Here is a 23,263-nt window from a genome sequence, read left to right on the forward strand (position 1 = left end):
TAGCTCTTTTTTTCTTCCTCATCTACCACCTGAATGGTTAGCTCAAAAAAATCTTCCACCAAATTTGCATTTAGGGCTTCAAACGAATCTGGATAAATATATCCTCCCAAACAGAAAGAATCATAAAGGGATGGAATGACCATTGGCTCCAACTCTGGCTTATATCTCTCAAAATTAGCCATTCTCTTTTCTTTCTTCTCGTTCACCATTTCATTTTGTCTTCTCTTATTGGTTTATAACCTAAGCCAAATTTGTCATTCTTATCATATATTACCGACGACTTTGTGATTCCTTATAGATTTTTTTCTAGTTCAGTTTGAAGTTGCCATCTCATCTTGGTAAGCTACTTGATGACCATTTTAATAGTCATAAATAGATGCTATGAATATAGTTTAGATCCTTTAGCCACATGTGTTGTGTTGATAATTTCAAAAGATCTATAAAAGCACTCTAGGACTTTATCTACCATTTCTACATAAAAAGTATTTTATCGATTGGGTTACAAGTAAATTTTCTTCTCTTGTCACACATGTAAGCTTTCCATCAATAATGAATTTGACTTTCAGGTGTAATGAGGATGGAACAACACTTTCCATATAAATCTATGGCCTACCTAATAAGTAACTGTATAAGAAAGAGATATCCATAACTTGAAATTTACATTGAAAGCGTAAGGGTCAAACTATAATAGCATTTTTATATCTCCTAACACCTCTCTTTGGGTCTCATCGGAGGCTCAAACTATCATATGACTAAACTTCATGTAAAATCCATTAATAGGTAGTTTTGCTAAAGTAGTTATAGGTATAACATTGATTGATGAGCCATTGTCAATCAAAACCTTAGCCATTATATGAATTTTGTAATTTATAGTAATGTAAAGGGCCTTGGTACTTTCTTGACCCTCAGGAGAAATCTCTTCATCACTGAAAGAAATGTAATTTGAGATTGTTAAATTGCCAATGAGTTGTTCCATATATTTGATAAAGACATCGTAAAACATATATGCTTGATTTAGTACCTTTAGTAAAGTATTATAATGTGACTTTAAGCTTAGCAATAATGACAACAACAAAATTCTAACTGACATCTTATTCAACTATTCTATCATGTTATACTCGCTATGTTTTATTAGTTTTCAAAAATTCACAAGCTTCATTCTCAAAGATCGACTTCTAATATTCTTTATTAGGGATTACCACATGATTACTATGACTTTTTTTTCTTTTTTGACCTTTGTTTTTTTTTTCCTAGCTTTTTTTAGTGTTTTTAAAGTGTAACACCTCCCACTCAAACTCATACTGCCCATTATGTTTACAGTATCTGCATTGACTATAATAAAATAATCATACTTTTATGGTACTGTTTTATCATTCTAGTATGAAAAAAGGTCAAGGACTTTAATTGTCACTATTAGTTAGGAGATAGGCTTTTTTAGCCTCGGGGATAGCTTCTCGTCATAAAAGTATTTACTAATTTATGCACAAACTTATTCCTTAAATCAATGATAGACACTTTAGCCTTCATTAAATCTTATCTTTCTTTGTAAAATTCTATCTGACCCATATCTATCAATTTTTGCATCTCTTGATGAAATTGGTTACAACTCTCGACTAAATGGCCCAAAAAATCTTTGTGATAGTCTTAGCTCTCAGTTGAGTTAATCACTCCAGAGCAATTTTGAGGCTCTATTGACTTCAATATATCAGTTTTGACTAAGGCTTTAAACACCTTAGCCATTAGAGTTTTAACTTTATCTATTTTTTTTCATGTAGCTAGCTTACCTATCAATCAAAGTATTTATTAATGGTCTAGTATGGTTTGGTAGAGGGTTTCATTAACATTTTAAGTCCTTCGTTGGCTGGTATCAAAGTTTAACACCCTTTCATTGATTAACTATTGCACTTTATGCTTTAAAGTAGTGTAAATTTTTGTAAAATGGCTTGAGTTTCCATAACGATAATCACAATATGCATTAGGATCATAACATATGGGAAATAAAGGTTTCAAAGGTTCAATAATAATAAGGGCTAGTAAACTCAATGAGTTGAAGGTACAAATCTATGTATGTCATGGGAATAAGGTCAAAAATGGTTTTTTCTTGGATATTTTTTAAGTCTCTCAAATCATTACTTAGATTGGGTCTCTATTTTGGTCTGGTAGGTGCAGTAAAACGGTTGTATAAATAGGTAGGTATCCAAAAAGATGGCTGAAAATGGGGTAAATAAGTTGGTTATTGTAACAACTGATTTGGTTGATATGGATGAGGGATGAATGTAACATTGTTTATGGAAGGATAATAGGTTTGGTATACTGGTGTAGGGTATGAAATGAAGTCTCTGAACTGTTGCCCCATATAGTTCACTGCTTGGGCTTCATTTTCTTTTTTCTTGAAAGCTTTACCTTTCTTTGCTTCGCTTATCTCTCTTGCATCAAGCTTGTCATTCTTTATGGTATTTTCAATAATCTCACCTGATATCATCACATTTGCAAAGTTTTTAGTTGCATTTACCTATTAATCTTTCATAGTAAGGTATTTTTAGAGTATTCATAAATAGTACAATTATCTCTTTCTCAAAGAGGGAAAGTTATACTTGTATGACCATATCTCTTCATATCTATGCGTACTCTTTAAAATTTTATGTTGTTTTTTTTTTTCATGCCTTGCAAAAATGGAAGATTTAGAGCTAAATCTATAACACGTTGATATTGTTTTAAAAATACTCTTGTAAGCTCTTTCTAAGAATGAATATGAGTTATGTCTAGTTGAACATATCATCTAGTTACAGAACCCATAAAGCTATCTTGAAATATGCGCATCAGTAGCTTCTCATCATAAGCATACTCTACTATTTTACAGTAATACATGGTAACACAAGTCATTGGACATTTTGTGTCATCATATTTTTCAAATTTAAAGATTTTGAATTTAGGTGGAATGACCACGTATACGACTAAACAAAGCTCAGCTGCGCCTATGGAGCCATAAAAATCCATTTCCTCTATGGCCCTAAGTCTTTCTTTTACTAATTTCATCTTCTGCTGAGCATTGTTATCTTTCACTTTCTTAGATATCTTTATTCCTAGCTTTTTTCTCTCTCTTTAGGATCATCCAAGTAGAGAATCAAGATTGGCTTGAATGACTTTTCTACTGTGATGGGATTAGTAAAATTTTGAAATTATCTCGAAGCAGGTGTGAATGCCATTCTTGGATAAGGATAGGAATATCTTTCAGAACTAAAAATTTACATTTTAGTTCTTTGAAAAGGTTGGGTTAGTCGTGGCTCAAACACTGGAAGGTATATAGGATCTACCATGTTTAGTGCTTGCTCTTAAAAATTAGGGTTTCCTTCTATTGCTTTTCCTTTGTCAAGATCTTAAGCATGTTCATTATCTTATTAAGATCCCCTTGTAGTTCCTCTAGAGCCTTCTTAATCCTTTCAAATTGATTGGCCTATTCTTGTTCCATGATTCTTATTTGAGTTCTGGAGTTGTATGATTGGCGAGTAAGTTGAGTCAAGGTTAAGTCAAACTTTTTAGTGGACAAGCTATTTTTGAACCTTTATTACCATAAAATTTTTAAAAAAAAAATTCAGAATGCTATGCGTTGGAAATTTTATTTTCTAAAACTTTTTTTATGATTTTTTAAAAAAGAATATGATTAAAAATGGTGTACATGATGCATGAATGCAAGTGAGAGATATTTACTATTGGATGAATTTCAACACTAAAAATTTTTATTGATTTCATACAACTTTTGTAACATGAGATTTATCATCCTAGAATTATATCCATAGAGACATTTGACTTACTTATAATAATCCTTGGCCTTATCCAGAAAGTTTACCAAACACTGTCCATATTTTCCTACAAAATTGACTTCTCTTATTAATGCCTTTACCTTTTCAACCATCTTCCATGCCTTCTTGACTACCTTGCAAACTTGACTGGTTAGGTGCTCTATGTATTGTTGCCTCCCAAAGCTTTTTGCTCTTTATTTTATGAAGGCATCTCTTTTCGAATCACATGTGAAGATCCAATCCTTTTCCTTTCTCTACTAGTCATATATTATTGCTGAAATATGGTTCTTATGGTCTTGCAGTTGTAGCTCTAAACCTTGGATCACCTAATAAAGTGATTCTTTTTCGTTTAGTACTTTAAGGTACTTTCTTCTCTATTTTACGAGCATAGCCTTCAACTTTTTCTTTTTTTTCTAGCATTCAACCAAATTTGTTGAAGCTGTAGAGTATAATCCCTCTCAATTCTAGCATTCTTGAAAAATTCTAATGACCTCTTCTTTTTTTTTATTGAGCTTTGCCTTTTCATTAGTTTATTTCTGCTTGGAGCTCGTCCATATCTCATTCTTTTATAACCATCTCCAATCTATTCCTTTATCCTTTTGCTTCGTATTTCAACTATCCTATCTTTTTGTAAAGTCTTAAAATTTTTCTTTTTATTTCTTCCTTTTCAGCTTTCAATTCTTTCTTAACAAATTTGACTCCTAATAATTATACTTTTGTCAAAAGGTCAATTGATTGATATGAATTATCATCAGGAGGGAGCACCATGTCTTTGAGTCACTTCACTTTCCAAATCTAATAATTACGAGTGACTTTAACGATGAAAGGCTCTAATCTTATCCTTCACATTTTCTTCTATGCTTGGATTAACTGTTCTAATATTTTTGGTGGATTAGATTCCCCATAAGTGAATTATACTTAAACTAGGCCATGAGTGGCATGAACAAACTGATTTGCATTGAATTGCCTAAGTACCATCAACTACGCATAACTTACCATACCTTATAGTCCTAACAGCAGTATCCACGGTTCATTTTCTTTTTGATACAACATGGGCATGTAGGGCATCTATGGTGCCATCCATTCTATTTCTTCCTCGATGAGCCTTCCTAAGAATAGAACCGATTCTTCCTTAGTCTTTAATGTCAACCATTAGCTTTTGCAAAACTATTCAATTGGTGCATTATTTCAAAGATACAGCTTTAAGAATGCACTCTTCCCAACTTAAAATGACTTTTGACCTACATATATAATAGCAGTGCACACCCTATGAACGTATTTTTCCATTCATTGATAGAAACTCAATGACTTGATGTTTTTAGCTAGAATTACTGGTCTACGATTAATTACCTGGGTTTTAATTTGTTTAAAAAAGTTTACCACAATTATCTTGATGTAACCTAAAGTCTTCAAGAAGATCACCATGCCATATAATGCCAAAGCAAATATAGTCATGTCTTAATCATCATTTAAATGCCCTTAAATAAAATTTCAAAAAAAGTTCTAATAGATATTGAGATGTTCACCTTTAGGCTTTGTGAAGGAATTTATGATTTCTACTATAACCCCTATAAGCTTGGCCAAATTTTTATGATAAATTGATTTTGGCTTTCGGGTAAATACTTTATCTGGACACTATAGTTCTATCCTGAACAAAACTGAATACTCCTTAATAGTTGACACCAATTTTTCTTGATTAAAATTGAAGCATCTATAGAACGGCTCACTACCGAAATGAGGGATACAATCTGTCCATACTTCTTACAAAAGTGTTCTTTTCTTTCTTCACTTAACTGACTCTAGATGACAGTTAAATCTTTTAAATTATTTTGTGTAAGATCCAAATAATTCTTTTGCTGAGCTTTCTTTGATCAAACATGTACTTCATTATATGATTCACATGGGACATTGATAGAGAATAAGCAAATATGTAGTTCTATAAGATCCATGAAGAACTTCTTGAAAGAAAAATGTCCTAGTAAATACCTTGATGCAGAACTATATGATATGATTTATATAAAAAGAAAAAAGAATAAAACAAAATTGAGTTAGTGTGAAGATGTGATTTGAGATTAAGAAAAAAAAATTTTTGATTAAATTTTTTAATTTTTTTATTGTTTTGTTTTTGTTTTATTTGTTTATTACACACGACTTTTATTCCTACACGTTTTTTATTTAGGCATTTTCTACAATAGGACGGATAAGGCTCAACCTAAGGTTAGCTTCTTAGGCTTATTATATGTTTGGTTCGAATTGACAAATGTCTAGAGGTTCCTAAATTGTTCCTCACTGTTGTCCACGCTGGACTAGTAAGATACCCTGATCCTTATCCATTATAAGCTACGAATGGAAAAAGGTTCAATTTGAGTGAAAATATTTTGCTTGCCATTACAGAGGTTATCACTTCACGAAGGCATAGGTACTCTATTTCCTTTTATAAGGGATAGAGCTCGGGTATAAAACTCATGCATGTAATGGAATGTATCATCATGTGTGCAAATGTCTCTTAATTTATTGAGAAAAATAAAATAAGAAATGAACAGAAAGCATATAAAATGTGCATAAAATCCTATTTTTTTGTTTTTGATTTTTTAATTGGTTTTTGATTGGTTTTTTTTTTTATTGAAAAAGAATCAAAATCTAGGAATTTAAAATTAAATACAGATTAAAACTGTTTAAAGCAAAAGTGAGGATAACACAGTTAATTTTAGCTTGACTCTCGAAAAAATTGACTTCCCTAGTAGAGTCGTAAAATTGTCATAACGATTTTGGAACCACTTAACGAATTTGAAAACGAAATGAAAAAAAATAAAAAATAAAATCACCACCAATCTTTTTTGGTTAGGTGCGATTGGTCACCTATTAAAACATATCATTTTAATAAAATTTTAAAATTAATTAAAATTTATTAAAAAGATAATTTTAAGGTCTGTAAAATAGGTTGGATTCAAGAGTTGATTATTTATGGGGAAGGATTAGCACTCTTACAGTATCTATTTAAAATGGTATTAATTAATTACATCTTTTAATTCCAACAAAAAATTATTTTAGTTTCAGTATCTGAAACATAATTTCCTTGACTTCTTTTGTTTAGTAAAATTTTATTATTATTATTATTATTTATTATTATTATTATTATCTTTGTTCCGTTTTGTTTAAAAAAAATACATTAGAACCCTTTTATTGAAATAATTCTTAAAATGTTTCAGTATATTAGTAATATTAGAAGAACACTTTCTCACCTAAGAATTTCTTAGGCATTGCTTCATGAAATATCTTAAAATCCCATCCTCGGATGCCCGAATTTATTTTTCAAAAAAACTATGTCATGCACGCAATGTAAATGATAATATATTGATGCAAACATTTTATTTTCCTTTTAAAAATTTTATTTATTATTATTATTGTTATTGTTTTGAAGAAAAGAGAAATTTTTAATAATACTTCAATACACTCTTAGTATTTAAAAAAAAATTTTCACTTAGATATTTTTAAGGCATCACTATTTGAAATACCTTAAAATCCCATCATCGGGTAAAGATTTCTTTTCCCTTATTTTTATTATTTCATTTTTAACAAATTAGTTAATTTTTATATACTATTTTATAGCAAAAGAAAATGAAACTTTTTTATTATGTTAAAAACTTTTTATAAATACTCCAATACGTTGGTAGTATTTAAAAAAATCTTCTCACTCAAAGATTTCATATGTATTACTATTAGGAATACCTTTTAATCTTATCATTGGATAAAAATTTTCTTTTCTTACATTTTTACTAATTTTTTATTGATTTTATTAATTAATTTTTTGGTTATTTTTCTTATTTTTTAATCTTAAAAAAATTATCAAAAGTTAAAAACCATTTTTTTATTATTATTGGTATCATAATCATTAATTATTAATTATTATTATTTTTTATAATATTTATCCTAAATTTTAATAAAAGTTATAAACAATTTTAACTATATTTTTCATTATTTAATTTTATTTATCTATTTTCTTTTGTTTTCATTTTTACTAATTAAAAAAAAAACAAAATTTTAGTCTAAAAAAATTTAAACATTTTAACATGCCTAAATATTAATGACAAAATTTGAAATAAAAAAATAATAAACAAAAAAAAATAAATTCAAAAAAATTGAACCAGATTGGTCAACAATTCAGTCAACACTGGTTTGAATCGATTAACATCGACGTATGTTGATTCAGCTAGACCGTTCAACGATCAAAATAGGAAGTCAAATTATGGGTTGGGGGCACAGATCTTGAGTCGACCCACTGGTGCGCATGTGGATCCTGGACGAAACGGCATCGTTTTGAGGCTTAGTCTTCTATATAAAAATCAAAATTTTTTTTGTTTCAGCTCATTTCTCCTTTGTTTCTAAAAAAGAATTCAAAATTCTCTCAAATAAACATTGGAATCGCTAGTCGTCGGTCGCTGGTCATTGGTCGTCACACAGGTCGCTGTCGACTACCGCTTTCGATGGCCGAAAAATTAAGAAAATGTCAAAAAACACCATTTTGCCTCTTAAGCTCAAATTTGGTCTCTCTTTCATTATGAACAACCTCGATCGGTGTAGATCGAGCTTCAAAGCTTTAAATTTTTTTTATATATTTTTGTTGATTTTGATTTATTAGTTTTTTTATTTTTTTATGATACCGACTTCTTTATTTTTCTTTAGGCACACTGCACAAAGCCATGTTCGCAACTAAGGGACTATTTGTTTTTAAGGGTTCTGATTTGATTTTTTTTTTGGGTTTGTGATGGTGGCCGGTTGGAAGCAAAAGGGCTTTGGGGAAGTTGGCTTTTGGTTTCTAGGTGTTATGAGGGTTTAGAGGTGCTCTTGTAAAGTGCATGTGCTGGTAGGATGCCTGGTGGTGGTTTGGGGTTTAGTTTCAGAGGCTCGGGGTAATGGCTGAATGGAGTCATCATTGGGGCTCTTAGACCATAGCTAGTGTGAAAGGGCTTTAAGCTCATGAAAAGGGAAAGTTCTGGTGATGTTTGATATTGGGTGTGTGTGGATGAAGGTTAAGGTCTAAGGCTCTAGGAGAAAAAAAAAGGTGCTAGGGTTAAGGGCTAAGGTTATGTGGCATGGGTAAGGGTCTATATAGAGTTTGGTTGGAGCGGTCTAGTGGGTGGCTTGTACGAGTTTTGGTGAAAGGGGTAGTTTTTTGGTAGGTGTCCAAAGGTGTAGTATGGGTGATAGTGCCTAAAGGCCACTGGGTCATTTTTTTTTTAGGTGTCTTTCACTAGCCTGGGCAATTTCTTGGTTGGTGTTTTTATAGAACGGCCTGAAAGAGTAGGTGGTGAATAGGTGGTTAGGTTGCAAGGTATCGGTAGGGGATTGTTAGGGCATTGTGCACGAGTCTCAGGGGATTTGGCTGTGGGAAGCAGTGGGTTGCACAAGGGCATAAGGATGGGTGGCTAGTAGTGTCGTGAATAAGGGTGTAATCGAGCCGAGTCGAGCCGAATAGTGAGAAGCTTGAGCTCGAGCTCGACTCACAACTCGGGGCTCGATACTCGGCTCGAGCTCGATTGAGTTTTATTTTTTAAGCTCGAGCTCGATTCATGATCGAATTCGAACTACTCACGCTTGCTCGATTAAGCTCGATTAATATGTAAAAATAAGCTCGATTCATATACTCGACAAGAGTTCGATTATTCATGCTCGAACTCGAACTCGAACTCGGACTCGAAATATTTTATTAATTAAAATAATAAAAATATATTTAAATATAAAAGCTCGATTAGGCTCACGAGCTACTCAAGTCGGATATAAGAATACTCAAATTTGGCTCGATCGACAAGTCGAGCTACTCGAGCTCAAGCTCAACTCAATAATAATCGAATCGAATTCGAGTTTTCTTCGAATCGAACCCGAGTAGCTTACGAGTACTAATGCATCATTTACACCCCTAGCCGTGCACAACACTCACTGGCACTAGCACCTTGACTTTTTTTTTTTGTATTATTAACGTTTAATTGACTATTATTTATTGTTTTATGATATAAATAATAAAATTAAAATTAAAAATTAAATAGTGAACCTTGGTCCAAAAAAAGAAATCAAGCTTTGACTCGCGAACTCATTAGAACCAAAAAATTTAAATCAAAACTTGAACAAATTTCATATCTACAATAATAAAAAAAATTGTCAATCCAATATTATTACACCTGAACTTGATTTTTTATGAGAAACAAAAAATCCCATACATTATAAATCTCCCTAAAGCAAAGTGTAAGGAATACTTGAGAAAATCCCTTTTCACCACCATCTTATATCACAGAACTTAGATATAAAACCATCAATCTTAACTTAAAATTTTGTCAAACCCGTAATTAATATTTGCAAATTTCAAGAAAAAACACAAATTTAACATCAATCATATCTATCATCTCACAATCAACCATGAAATAATATACAAAAGAATTTCAGTAAAATATCTGAAAAACAAAATTTCACTACAATCATAATTTCTCTATACTTCGAAATTTTTAAATTACATGACTCAAATAGAATGATTGGAACCTACTGATAAAGGGGTGGTATTGTTACCCTTGATAACCTATCTCTTGTATAAAGAGAGAGAGAGAGAGAGAGAGAAATTTTTTTGATAAGATAAAAAAGAAGTCAAAGCTAATATAAGGTTAAATAATGTCATTCACCAAAATGTATATTCATCATGGCCATATTTTTAATATCTTTTACATCTTGATTTTAATTGAGTTTGTCTATTAGAATGCATTTGCTTGATCTTTAAAATGTGTAAATCAAGAAATGGTGATAAATTCCAGACAATGGTGGCTAATTAACACAATAAAGACGAATAATAGCATAAGTAAAATTTGCTTTGAGAATTCACATTAGCATGAGGATAACTTTTATAAAATACAATATAAAACTTGTCAAAGCATATATCTTGAGTTATGAATGCAAACATAACAACACAGAACTTGAAATATTCAAGCATAGAAACATATATAACATATATGAAACCAACAATTTTGAAATAGTCAAATTTAACGGCCACCATTCTTGCAATTAAAAGAACTAAATTAGAAGTGACTAGCAAAAAAATTGATACATCAAAATGAAACTTATACTTACGTCAAACAGCAATGCAATGCTTTTCAAAATCAAATATTGATTCTGCCATTCATTAAGAAAAAGATTGAAGAATAAAAAAAAAACTCATAATTTTGTTTTTGACAAATCTCATATTTTTCTTATTTTCATATGAACCATAAAATAAAAACTAAAGAAATGACAAAACCCATAATAGTTGAATAAAAAAATATCATCATTGTTATTACCTTACAATTTTCCTCTTTTCCCTTTCTCTCTAGCGTTTCCAATAATGAATTGTTGATCTCTATGAAACCATGAAGGCCAACATAAGACCACCACATGGCATTCCATTTGTTCATGTATGAAAGTCAATTAATATGTCATTACAATGAATCATAAGTGATTTGTTTAACATGTGTTGATGTGTAGATATCTTAATGCTACATTGTCCAATTGCTTCATTTCAGCTTTCGATGGCTTGCGATATGCTGATTCCCTTGAAGATGTGAAAGGTTTGTATGAAAACTTTTTAAAACTTTTTTATTTGGTTGTTGTTAAAATATGGAATTTCTTTTCCTTTACTTTCATTTTTATTAAGTTAAAAAAATTCATTTTTACTTTAAATTAAATTAAAAAATTCAAACCAATTGATAAAGCAAATTATAAATTAAACAATCTCTCATAGTATTATTTTCAATATATTATAAACAAAAATCTTATCTCTTTATAATCTTATTTACCAATAAAAAAAAACACATGTCATTATTTATCTCTTAACAAATTTAATTTAAAAATAAAAAACAATAAAACTTATCTCTAACAATTTATTTGGCTTAATCATGCAAAACTAATTTAAAAATTAAAAAAATTATCAATTGAAAAAATCTCCATCTAAAATATCCAAATTCTGCATTTACCTTTTTTCTTTTTCCTTGATTTTTTTTCTTTTCACAATTGTTTGTTCTGTACCTTTATCCAGTGAGAAAAACCATTTCTTTCATGTTTGTGTTTTTTTTTTTTTTTCTTCTTCCCTCATTTTCTTGTGTTGCATCCTCTCAATCCTTTTTTCTCTCATCTCTCTTTCTTGTAAATTTTTCTTTCCATATTTTTTCCTATTATGCCATCCTCACCTAATTCTTTTGGCTGTCATCTCTCTTTCTTATAAAAGAAAAAGTTGCTCTCATATCTTTTTCTTGCAAAAGAAAAGGAGAAGTAACCTAAAATATAACCCAAAACATACCACTTAAATATAAAGAAAAAGTCCACATGTCACATTAAGAAGAGTCTGGAGGGAAAATTATATATATGTTAGATTTTGTGGCAGACAAACTTCATTACTATAAGAAATTGGCACTATAAACTCAGCCATTGTCATAAGTAACATGCCTGCACTCTATGCAAGTGGGGCGGCTTTGTATTTGTAACTTGAAGCTTAATGGCAGATGTTAGCTAACCTATCAGACAATGAAATGCATGATTGTGTTTGTTGCAAAATCGATATATATATATATATATATAAAACTTTGAGTTCAATAGTGGACATAAAAGGCCATCAAAATGTGCAAAAGGACACGATAAATAAAATTAACTATTGAACCTAACTAAATTTATACAAATAAAATGAGCAATCAATTACATATACAATCCAAATATATCATTCAAAACCTATGATAGAATACCAATTGAGAACATAGTAGTAACTCCATCTCTAGCACCAAATTGCATAATGGGAAACACTTAGGCAAGATTTATGGGTTATGTCCTTTTTCTTAGGTACCGGAATGATATAAACCATGTTTTTAAAATTGTTGACTTGAAAAACTAAAATTGACATGAGTTTTAGGTGCAAGTAATTTTAATCTTTAGACTTATTCATTGTGAAACTTTAGGAAAAGAAAACTTGTAACTAAGTTCTGTCCATAACACATATCGTAGTTAGATTATGATTTAAATTGAAGCTTTTCTTTCTCTATTTTCAAAACATATTGCAGTTGGAGTTCGAAAAATTTATTAAAAAAATGAATTGCAATGAAAAAGAATTTTTTTTCTCTATCTTTTACCTTTCATAATCCCAAACGATGATGGGCAATGCTGACTTAAGGGCATACAACTCTTGTCCTCCATATAGCCTCCCTTTTTGTCAATTATCTTGCAAAAAAAAAAAATCAAGAAAAAAATTCATCTAACAACCTACAAAATAATACTAATCAAAATTTTTTCTTCTCTTTTTTCATTTTGTTTTTTCTTCTATTTCCATTCACTTTCTTTCATCGTTAACTAGCCAGGAATTTACCTGATCCTTGTGATCCTATCTCCAGACAGAAAAGTCGATTATTGCTATTAAGGTCAAACGAACCAAGAGGGCAAATCAAATCTTGATGGAGAGGGTGACATGTTGACCTATGCCCTCTCATAATTTTACCTTATGAAACCTTTCCATTCTACTATTATTGTACGGACTTATGATCTCAGATCTATGTTTTCTAAAAATTATCATAGAATCTTGAAGTAACTTTTAATAATTACAAATGAATATCAAGTTTGTAATATCAAAACATTATTAATGTTAAATGTTGTTAATTAATTTAATCTTTACACATGGCCATTAAAATAATTGATTTTCTTCTAAGCACAATAAAATTAAAAAATTACTATATAATGACAACTCAACTACAAAAATAAGATGAAGTAAATATTGCTCAAGAAACAAACTTCATTAAAAAAAATGACAACTTGGGATAAACAGAGTGGGCAAAAAAAAAAGCAGTCAATTGATATATTCATATTTTAACCATCATCAAGATAAAAGTAACGGCCTTATTATATGTAAGAACGGACTTGGACAAACATTGACTCTCTTATTATATGTAAGAACGGACTTGGGCAAAAAATGAGATTCGAAAAATCAGGTCAGGCTAGGCCTAGACTTGTTTATAATCTTTTCATATACTATTTAAGTCTAGCCCGAATTCGGTTTGACCCAACCCATGAATAGGTCTACTCACATGTACACTTTTTGCATGAGGTTTAGTAATATCTTGCTTTTCAACACTTATAAGATTTACCAAATTAATTTTTATACTTGTTTTAAACTTTATATTTGATACAAAATTATGTTATTGTAAAATCTGAAATAAAATAGTTTTAAATTTTAAGTACAAGTATTAAAATTTAAACAATTATTTTAAATTTATTGAAAAAAGGTTTCAATTAGAATAAGTCAATTCCCATTCATAGGATTTTATAATAAATTTAAAAGGTAAAAAAAATTGCTTTTTATTTTTACTATTTAAGTTTCGCTTCCAATAATAATAATATTATTATAAAAATTAAATTATAAAAACTTAATTTTAAATAAATAAACATGATTTTACTTTTATATAAAACAATTATATTATAGTTAGTAATGAATTTTAGTCATTTGCTTTTATTTATAAATTAAAAAAAAAAGAAAAGCATAACAAATCAACAATTAAAAATAAGCCTATACAATCTTTTCTAAATAAAAAAAAAAAAAAACCAACAAACAATGTCTAAACAATTAAATTAATATTTTTTACCTTAATTGTCAGAATATCTTAGAAAATTCATTATTGTACTAAATCGATCTTCTTTCTCCACTCCAATATTCATGAATTGTCAAAGAATTTTTATAAGATCCATGCATACACTTTGAAACAAATAAAATATTTAAAGTTTTTATAAAAATTTCAAAAACAAAAAAAAAACATTGATTTTAATTTTTTTAATATGTGGATGAACAAATTATAAAAATATAATAAAAATTTTGTACATCTCACAAGTTAAAAAACCATTTCTTAGCAAGCATAAAGGTTAGAAAATACAGAAATAGAAGTAACATTGAGAATATCGTTAAAGAATAAATTATCTTCTAATGTATGTAATATTTTGTCTTTTTGAATTTAAAAATTATCAAATAATAAAATATTATTATGAAATCTCTAAAAATAAAAATTATATTTTAATTAAAATTTCAAAATTAAAATGACATATTTAAATTACTAAGAAATCTATTTTATAGTATCACTACATTTGAGATTTTTGGATTTAAAAAGATATATATTTATATTATTAGAAAACCTATTTTAAAAGATAGTATATCACTATATTTGAAAGTTTTAAATGGAAAAAGATATATATATCTATATATATATATGTATAGATTATTTAGAAATGCATTTTTGAAAAAAATATATATTTAAATTAGATTTTGTTGTTAGCAACTTAAAAATAATTGAATTGGTTTTCTACTTAAATTTGAAAGTTTTAGATAATTAAGTAATTTTTAAATATATATATATTGATATATAGCTTAAAATTAGGAAATATCTTACAAGTTATTATAAAGAGAAATTTTAAAAATTTTTCTATGTGTCAAAAAAACAAACTATCTTTCACATAAATAAATTTTATCAAATCTTTATTTATGTTATAATATAATATTATATATGATAATTAAGGAGTTAATTATGACACTTGCAATTAATACAAAAAGATAACAACAAAAATTTGATTGTGATATATTAAATATAAATTTATTTAATTTTTTATATCTTAATATATTTGTAATATTTTGTATGCAAATTAATATTTTTATTATTTTTATATTAAAATAATTATAAATATGTGTAATAAAATATTAATGAAAAGCAAAATTATTTCAAATAAATATAAAAATAATTATAACTCTATTCACAGATTCTAATATTTTAACATCAATTAATAAATAAATTAACTTAATTAATATTCGAGATGTCAATTGATATGAGATGAATAAAACATTCTTTATTTTCATTCTTAATTTTTTATCTTATAATTACTTTTTAACTCATAACCAACGAATATTTTAAATTTATTCACACCTTTATCTCTCTAGGGATATTTTAATGGGTAACACTGATCCTCTATCCAAGCCATCGCATTCACGCATGCGCTCAAAAGCCCGAGCCATCACATTCACGTATGCGCTGACGCTATCGATCAGATCACTAGCCAGTGGTTGAGAAAAAGACGTACAACCATTCCTGAATTGGAAAATGTCAAACTCCTAAATTAGTTCTCCCCCGAGAAGAATAACCCATCTTTTATTTTTTTCGTAAAAAATGAAAAGAATTAGTATTGGATTCAAGTTTTTTTAAAAAAATGTATATTTATAATATATATTTTTGATAAATTTAATAATTTTATTAATAAAAATATATTCAAAATAATTTGGAAGTATCCAAAATTTTCTTATTTTTTTATTTGTCAATATTCAAGATATTTAAAAACATCTTGTCAATCCATTGCATCCGCCAAAAAGGAACATCTTATAATTTTCATATCAAAACAAAGATAAGGGTCAGTGGAAAAGGACCATTCAACGGATTAAGAAGTTTTGTCAAATAGGTCCTCCTAAAATACTGACAAGATAAATTGATGATCAAATTGAAATAATTGATTTAGCCTTTTTAAAATAATTATTTATATTTGATATTTTATTAATATATAAAATTTATATATTATTAATGAATTAATAATATTTATTAATAAAAATTTAACAAAAAAATAAGTTTTTTTGTATTTATCTTTAAGGTTTAATAAAATTTTTTATTTGATCATTGATAAAGTAATATCATTTGATTTATTATCTATATATAAAATTTATATATTAATAATATATTAAATATAGACTCTATTTATTATGAAGGTAATCAAACATGATAGCTTGTTTCATTTTCTTTTGATGATTGTCATTAAAATTTTGTTTTTGAATAAATTTCTTTTTTAAAACATTTCGATTTAATTAGTTAATTTGTAGATAAAGTTTTCTTTTACAAAAAAGTTTAAAAACAATCAATTTTAAAAACTGTTAGAAAGTTATTTTGCAATTGTTTAATTTTACTTTCGGTAATTAAAAAAATTTTTTGATTAGTTATATTTAGATCTACTAATGGGTAGGGTCGAGTCGAGTTTGACCCAAATTTAGTATGATATTCCAACATTTTAAGTTCGAGGTCGATATGATTTTTTGAACTTGAGTTTAAGTCTAATTTAATTTTGTTAAATATAATTTAAAATTTGATTATTGTTTTATACAAAGAATAAATAGGTTTTATCATATTATAAGTAATAAAAAAAATGTATCTTGTCCATTATAAAAAATAAAATAACCAGATCTTATCTCATTATGATAAAACTATTTTTTAATTTTCGAGCTTGACTGGACCAAACCTGAGCCTTAAATGGTGAAACATAATTTTAGTCTCATTTTTTTATTTAACTTCATTTATTTATTTAGGTCTATTTAACGGACTTAATATTCATATTTAATTCCTTCAAAATTTCGAGTCGAGCTTTCAAGTTTGGACAAATTGCCTGGCCTATAATTAGGTCTAGTTATATTACATTTGTACATAGTGTGAGGCTACTTATTTGTCACCATGTCACCCTATCACCCTAAGTTATTCTTAGAAATAATTTCATTTTTTACCATTATATTGTACATGAAAAATGTATCTGATATATGAGATTGTGATAGAATAAGATAAAATAATATTATAAATATGATTAAATTAAATAGTATTATCCTATCTTATATTTGATATGTGTAAAAATTAAGATAGAATAATTTATTTATTAATCAAAATTATCCTTTCTCAAAATTTATATAATTTAAATTATTAATATAATTTTTAAAGATATAATAAGATATGTAAGTTTAATTTTATAGATTAAAATAATCAATTTTACTTTGGAAGGATAAAAGTATCTTATATCAAGAGAATGATATATTCTTTGTAATCATATTCTTTTTTTAAATACAAATTAAAAATATTATAAAATAATTATTGTTCTATTCTATCTATTGTCTTGTACACTAAATATGAACAAAAAATATTTTATAATATAAATATAAAGATAATATTTATTATTTTAATAATAAAATAACAATTAAATTAGACAATCAAAATGAATTCAACTTTTTCCTTTATAATTTAATGTTAGGAAAATGGGGTCCAGTCCCACGTAAGTGGTTTTGGACCAAGTAAAGGCCATGGGCCTTGATCTTTTATTTTACATAGAGCCCTAACTACTTAATAAAAAAGAGGTGGGGTTGTTTAAGGTATGTGTCGACAACCAAGCAGAGAAAGAAAAAAAGTCAGGAAAAGCAGAGAGAGAAAAAAGAGAAGGGAGAGTTGGTTAAACGGAAGTCGATCCGTGGTCCGATTGAGTTGAAACCTTGTCAGGAGGTTTATGATTCAGAGTTATACATTCTGAACGGTGAAGATCGAGTTTGAAGCTCTCTAGGAACAAATCCAGGGTATATTTGTTGAGGCACTTATTTGGTGAGATTTCTCCAATTGTTTCTCTAGTTGTTGATTAGCTCTAGTTTTAGCTAGAGAAGAACTTTGTATAACTATTATTTGATAGTGAAGATTTTTCTGGTGGCCTGTGATTTTTCCCTCTACACTGGAGGGTTTTCCACGTAAATCTTGGTGTGCTTTATTTTTCCTGCGCATTTGATTATTGATTGTTGTTTATTACTTCTGTATTGTTGTGATTATTGCTTCAGGCGCAACAAGTGGTATCAGAGCGAGAGTTATTTTGAGACATCGATACAGAAGCAACCCAGGATAGAAGTAAATTCTGTTTGAGATCATGGAGGATGATACAGGTTCCATGATAAAATTGACAGTATCAAATTATTCAATTTGGAAGCCTATGATGGAGGATCATCTATACTGCAAAGATTTGTATGAGTTAGTATTGGGTGATTCGGCTAAACCAGCAGATATGAAAGATGAAAGCTGAAAGAAGCTAGGTAGAAAGACGCTGGCTACAATCAAAAAATGGGTTGATATCAGCGTGTTCCATCATGTAGCGCAGGAATCAGATGCTCACATTATTTGGGAAAAATTGGCAGCATTGTATGAGAGAAAAACAGGTATGAATAAAGTTATGCTTGTTAAAAAGATTGCAACTTTACAGTATAGGGATGGACGATCTGTTACAGAGCACTTGAGTGATTTTCAAGATATATTTAATCGGATGACTACTATGGAACTTAAGATGGATGATGAAATGAAGGCATTATTTCTTTTGGGTTCATTGTCAGACAGTTGGAATACTCTAGTTGTGACTGTTCTTAATTCAACTCCTGATTATAAGGTGACATTAGAGATGGTAAAGGACAATATGCTTAATGAAGAAGCGAGGCGAAAAGATGTAAACCCTGGGAATCAAGCTCTGGTCACAGAGAACAGAGGTAGAAACATCGACAAAGGTCAGAACTCAAAAGGTCGTGGTAAGTCTAAACATAGATCCAAGTCTAGAGGTAAAGTGAAGTGTTTCCATTGTGGTAAGGCGGGTCATATAAAATGAAACTGTAGAATCTTGAAGCAAGAGCGAAAAGATGATAAAGGTAAGAGTTCAGATGATGGCAATGTTGCAGCAGTAAATTCAGATAGTGATTCAGTTACTTTGATTTGTACACATGGTGATTGTAATCATGTTAGTGATCCCGGTATTGAGTGGATAGTTGACACAGGAGCGGCATATCATTGTGTTCCTAAGAGAGAGTTGTTTACAACTTATAAAGCAGGAGACTTTGGTTGTATCAAGATGGGAAACAAGAGTGTGTCGTAGATTGTTGGAATTAGTGATATTATTGTACAAACTAGTACAGGCTGCATGTTGACTTTAAGGGATATCAGACACATTCCAGATATGAGAATGAACTTGCTTGCTATTAATGTCCTTGATAAGGAGGGATATGAAAGCCGACAAAAGAATGGACAGTGAAAGCTTTTCAAATGATCTATGGTAGTTACAAGGGGAAAACTATGCTGCACAATGTATAAGACATGGATACAATTGAACGGTAACCAGGTAAATACCGTTGAAAATGATGCTTCAGTAAACTTGTGGCACAGGAGGCTGGCACACATGAGTGAAAAAAGGTTACAGGTTTTGGCAAGGCACTCTCTCATTCCCTTGACCAAAGGTATGTCTCTCGATTCATGTGATTATTGTTTGTTTGGTAAGCATCATAGAGTTTCTTTTCGTAAAAGTTTTCAGAGAAAAGAAAATAGATTGGAATTAATTTATTCTGACGTATGTGGTCCCATTGAGGTTGAGTCATTAGGTGGTAGCAGATATTTTGTTACTTTTATTGATGATGCTTCACGTAAGACTTGGGTGTATATGTTGAAATACAAAAGTCAGGTACTGTAGTATTTTTAAAAATTTTATGCCATGGTTGAAAGGATGACAGGGTTACCCTTGAAGTGTATTTGAACTGATAATGGTGGGGAATACACATCTAAAGGCTTTGAAGAGTATTGCTCAAAGTATGGGATCAGGCATGAGAGGACAGAACCTAAAACACCGCAGCATAATGGTATAGCTGAAAGAATGAATCTCACCATTGTGGAAAAAGTCAGATGTATGTTGAGGATGGCAAAATTACCAAAGCCATTCTGGGGTGAAGCAGTCAACACAGCTTGTTATTTACTTAACAAGTCACCATCAGTTTCTTTAGGCTTTGACATTCCAGAAAGAGTGTGGACAGGGAAAGATGCTTCATACTCTCACTTGAAAGTTTTTGGGTGTAAAGCATTCATGCATGTACCAAAAGAGCAGAGGTCAAAGCTTGATAGTAAAGCTACACAGTGTGTGTTTGTAGGATATGGTGATGAGGAATTTGGCTACAGGGTATGGGATCCAGTAAAGAGAAAGATAGTCAGAAGCAGAGATGTGGTCTTTCATGAAAAAGAAACCATAGCAGACCTTGAGAAAAATGAGAAGACTACACGAGTTACTGTTGAATGTGATGTTTCAACACCGACAGGGATTTCACAAGAAAGAGCCACAGATGGTGAAAATGAGCCAGAAACAGAACTTGAGGATATGAATGAGCCAACCATAGTTGGTGATGAGCCAGATGCTATTAGTTTTGAGCAGGGGGAGCAATCTTTTTTACCTGAGAGTGTTGAGCAGGGGGAGCTACCTTCAGCATCAAGTGATGTAGAGTCTCAGCTCAGGAGATCTACTAGAGAGCGCAGGCTATCTACCAGGTATCCAAGTTCAGATTTTATTTTAGTTACCAGTGAAAGGGAGCCAAAAAGATTTCAAGATGTGCAGGCTACTCCGGATAGAGAGCACTGGTTAAAAGCAATGAAAGAAGAGATGGAGTCATTACGAAAGAATGGTACTTATGATCTTGTTAAACTTTCAACAAGGAAGAGGCCATTAAAGAATAAATGGGTGTTCAAGTTGAAAAATGATGGTGACAAACTAGTGAGGTACAAAGCTCGATTGGTAGTAAAAGGTTTTTCTTAGAAACCAGGCATCGATTTTGATGAGATTTTTGCTCCAGTTGTAAAAATGAGTTCTATTCGAGTGGTACTGGGATTGGCAGCTAGTTTGAATTTTGAGCTTGAGCAACTTGATGTTAAAACTGCATTTTTGCATGGTGATTTACAGGAGGACATTTATATGAATCAGCCTGAGGGTTTTGAAGTGAAAGGGAAAGAGCACTTAGTTTGCAAATTGAAGAAAAGCTTGTATGGCTTGAAACAAGCTCCGCGACAGTGGTACAAAAAGTTTGATTCTTTTATGGTGAGTCATAGCTATAAAAGAACAGCAGTGGATTCTTGTGTGTATATTAAACAATTCCCTAATGGTAACTTCATTATCCTATTATTATATGTTGATGATATGTTGATTGTAGGATAAGATGCTAGTATGGTTTACAGGTTGAAAGAACAATTGTCTAAGTCTTTTGATATGAAGGATTTAGGTCCAGCAAAGCAGATTCTTGGTATGGACATTATCCGAGATAGGAGAGCTGGAAAGCTGTGGTTGTCACAGGAAAAGAATGTTGAACGAGTGCTTGGTAGATTCAACATGCAACATGCTAAATCAGTTAGCAGTTCATTTGCCAACCATTTTCATCTAAGTAAGAAATCTTGTCCAGTGTCTAAGAAAGAGCAACTAGCTATGTCTAGTATTCCTTATTCTTCTGCAGTCGGTTCTTTAATATATCTTATGGTTTGTACAAGGCCTGACATTGCTCATGCAGTTGGTATAGTGAGCAGATTTCTTTCTAATCCAGGGAAGGTTCATTGGGAAGCAGTAAAATGGATTTTTAGATATTTGAGGGGTACCTCAAAAATGTGTTTGACTTATGGAGTTTCACAACCAATTCTAGAAGGGTTTACTGATGCTGACATGGCAGGCGATCTTGATGGTAGGAAATCTACTTCAGGGTATTTGTTCACTTTTGCAGGAGGAGCTGTATCTTGGCAGTCTAAGTTGCAGAAGTGTGTTGCTTTGTCAACTACAGAAGCTGAGTATATTGCAGCAACTGAAGCATGTAAAGAAATGCTTTGGATGAAACGTTTTCTTTTTGAATTAGGGTTGAATCAAAAAGAGTATGTGATATTTTGTGATAGCCAGAGTGCTTTAGATTTGAGTAAGAATACCATGTACCATGCTAGAACAAAGCACATTGATGTTAGATATCATTGGTTACGTTCAGTGATTGAAGAACAGCATATGCTATTGAAGAAAGTCCATACTGATAAAAATGTGGTAGATATGTTGACTAAGATACTTCCTAGGGAAAAGCTTGAGCTTTGCAGTAACTTGGCCGGAATGAGTTCCCTGGCCAAGGTAAGTTCCAAATGAAATTGCTATGGTGATGAATCTCCTTCTAATGGGACTGGAGGGGGAGATTGTTAGAAAAATGGGGTCCAGTCCCATGTAAGTGGTTTTGGACCAAGTAAAGGCCATGGGCCTTGATCTTTTATTTTACACAGAGCCCTAGCTACTTAATAAAAAAGAGGTGGGGTTGTTTAAGGTGTGTGTCGACAACCAAGCAGAGAAAGAAGAAAAGTCAGAAAAAGCAGAGAGAGAAAAAAGAGAAGGGAGAGTTGGTTAAACGAAAGTCGATCCGTGGTTCGATTGAGTTGGAACCTTGTCAGGAGGTTTATGATTCAGAGTTATACATTCTGAACGGTGAAGATCGGGTTTGAAGCTCTCTAGGAACAAATCCAAGGTATATTTGTTGAGTCACTTATTTGGTGAAATTTCTCCAATTGTTTCTCTAGTTGTTGATTAGCTGTAGTTTTAGCTAGAGAAGAACTTTGTATAACTATTATTTGATAGTGAAGATTTTTCTGGTGGCCTGTGATTTTTCCCTTTACACTGGAGGGTTTTTCACGTAAATCTTGGTGTGCTTTATTTTTCCTGCGCATTTGATTATTAATTGTTGTCTATTACTTCTGTATTGTTGTAATTATTGCTTCAGGCGCAACATTTAATAAGCCAATCCAACCCATAAACTAAGTTTGGTTTAAGATATTTTGTATCATGCAATAGCAAAA

The sequence above is a fragment of the Durio zibethinus genome, chromosome 5, assembly GCF_047325235.1.
Source record: "Durio zibethinus cultivar Kanyao isolate XHJ-2024 chromosome 5, ASM4732523v1, whole genome shotgun sequence".
Taxonomy (NCBI): Eukaryota; Viridiplantae; Streptophyta; class Magnoliopsida; order Malvales; family Malvaceae; genus Durio; species Durio zibethinus.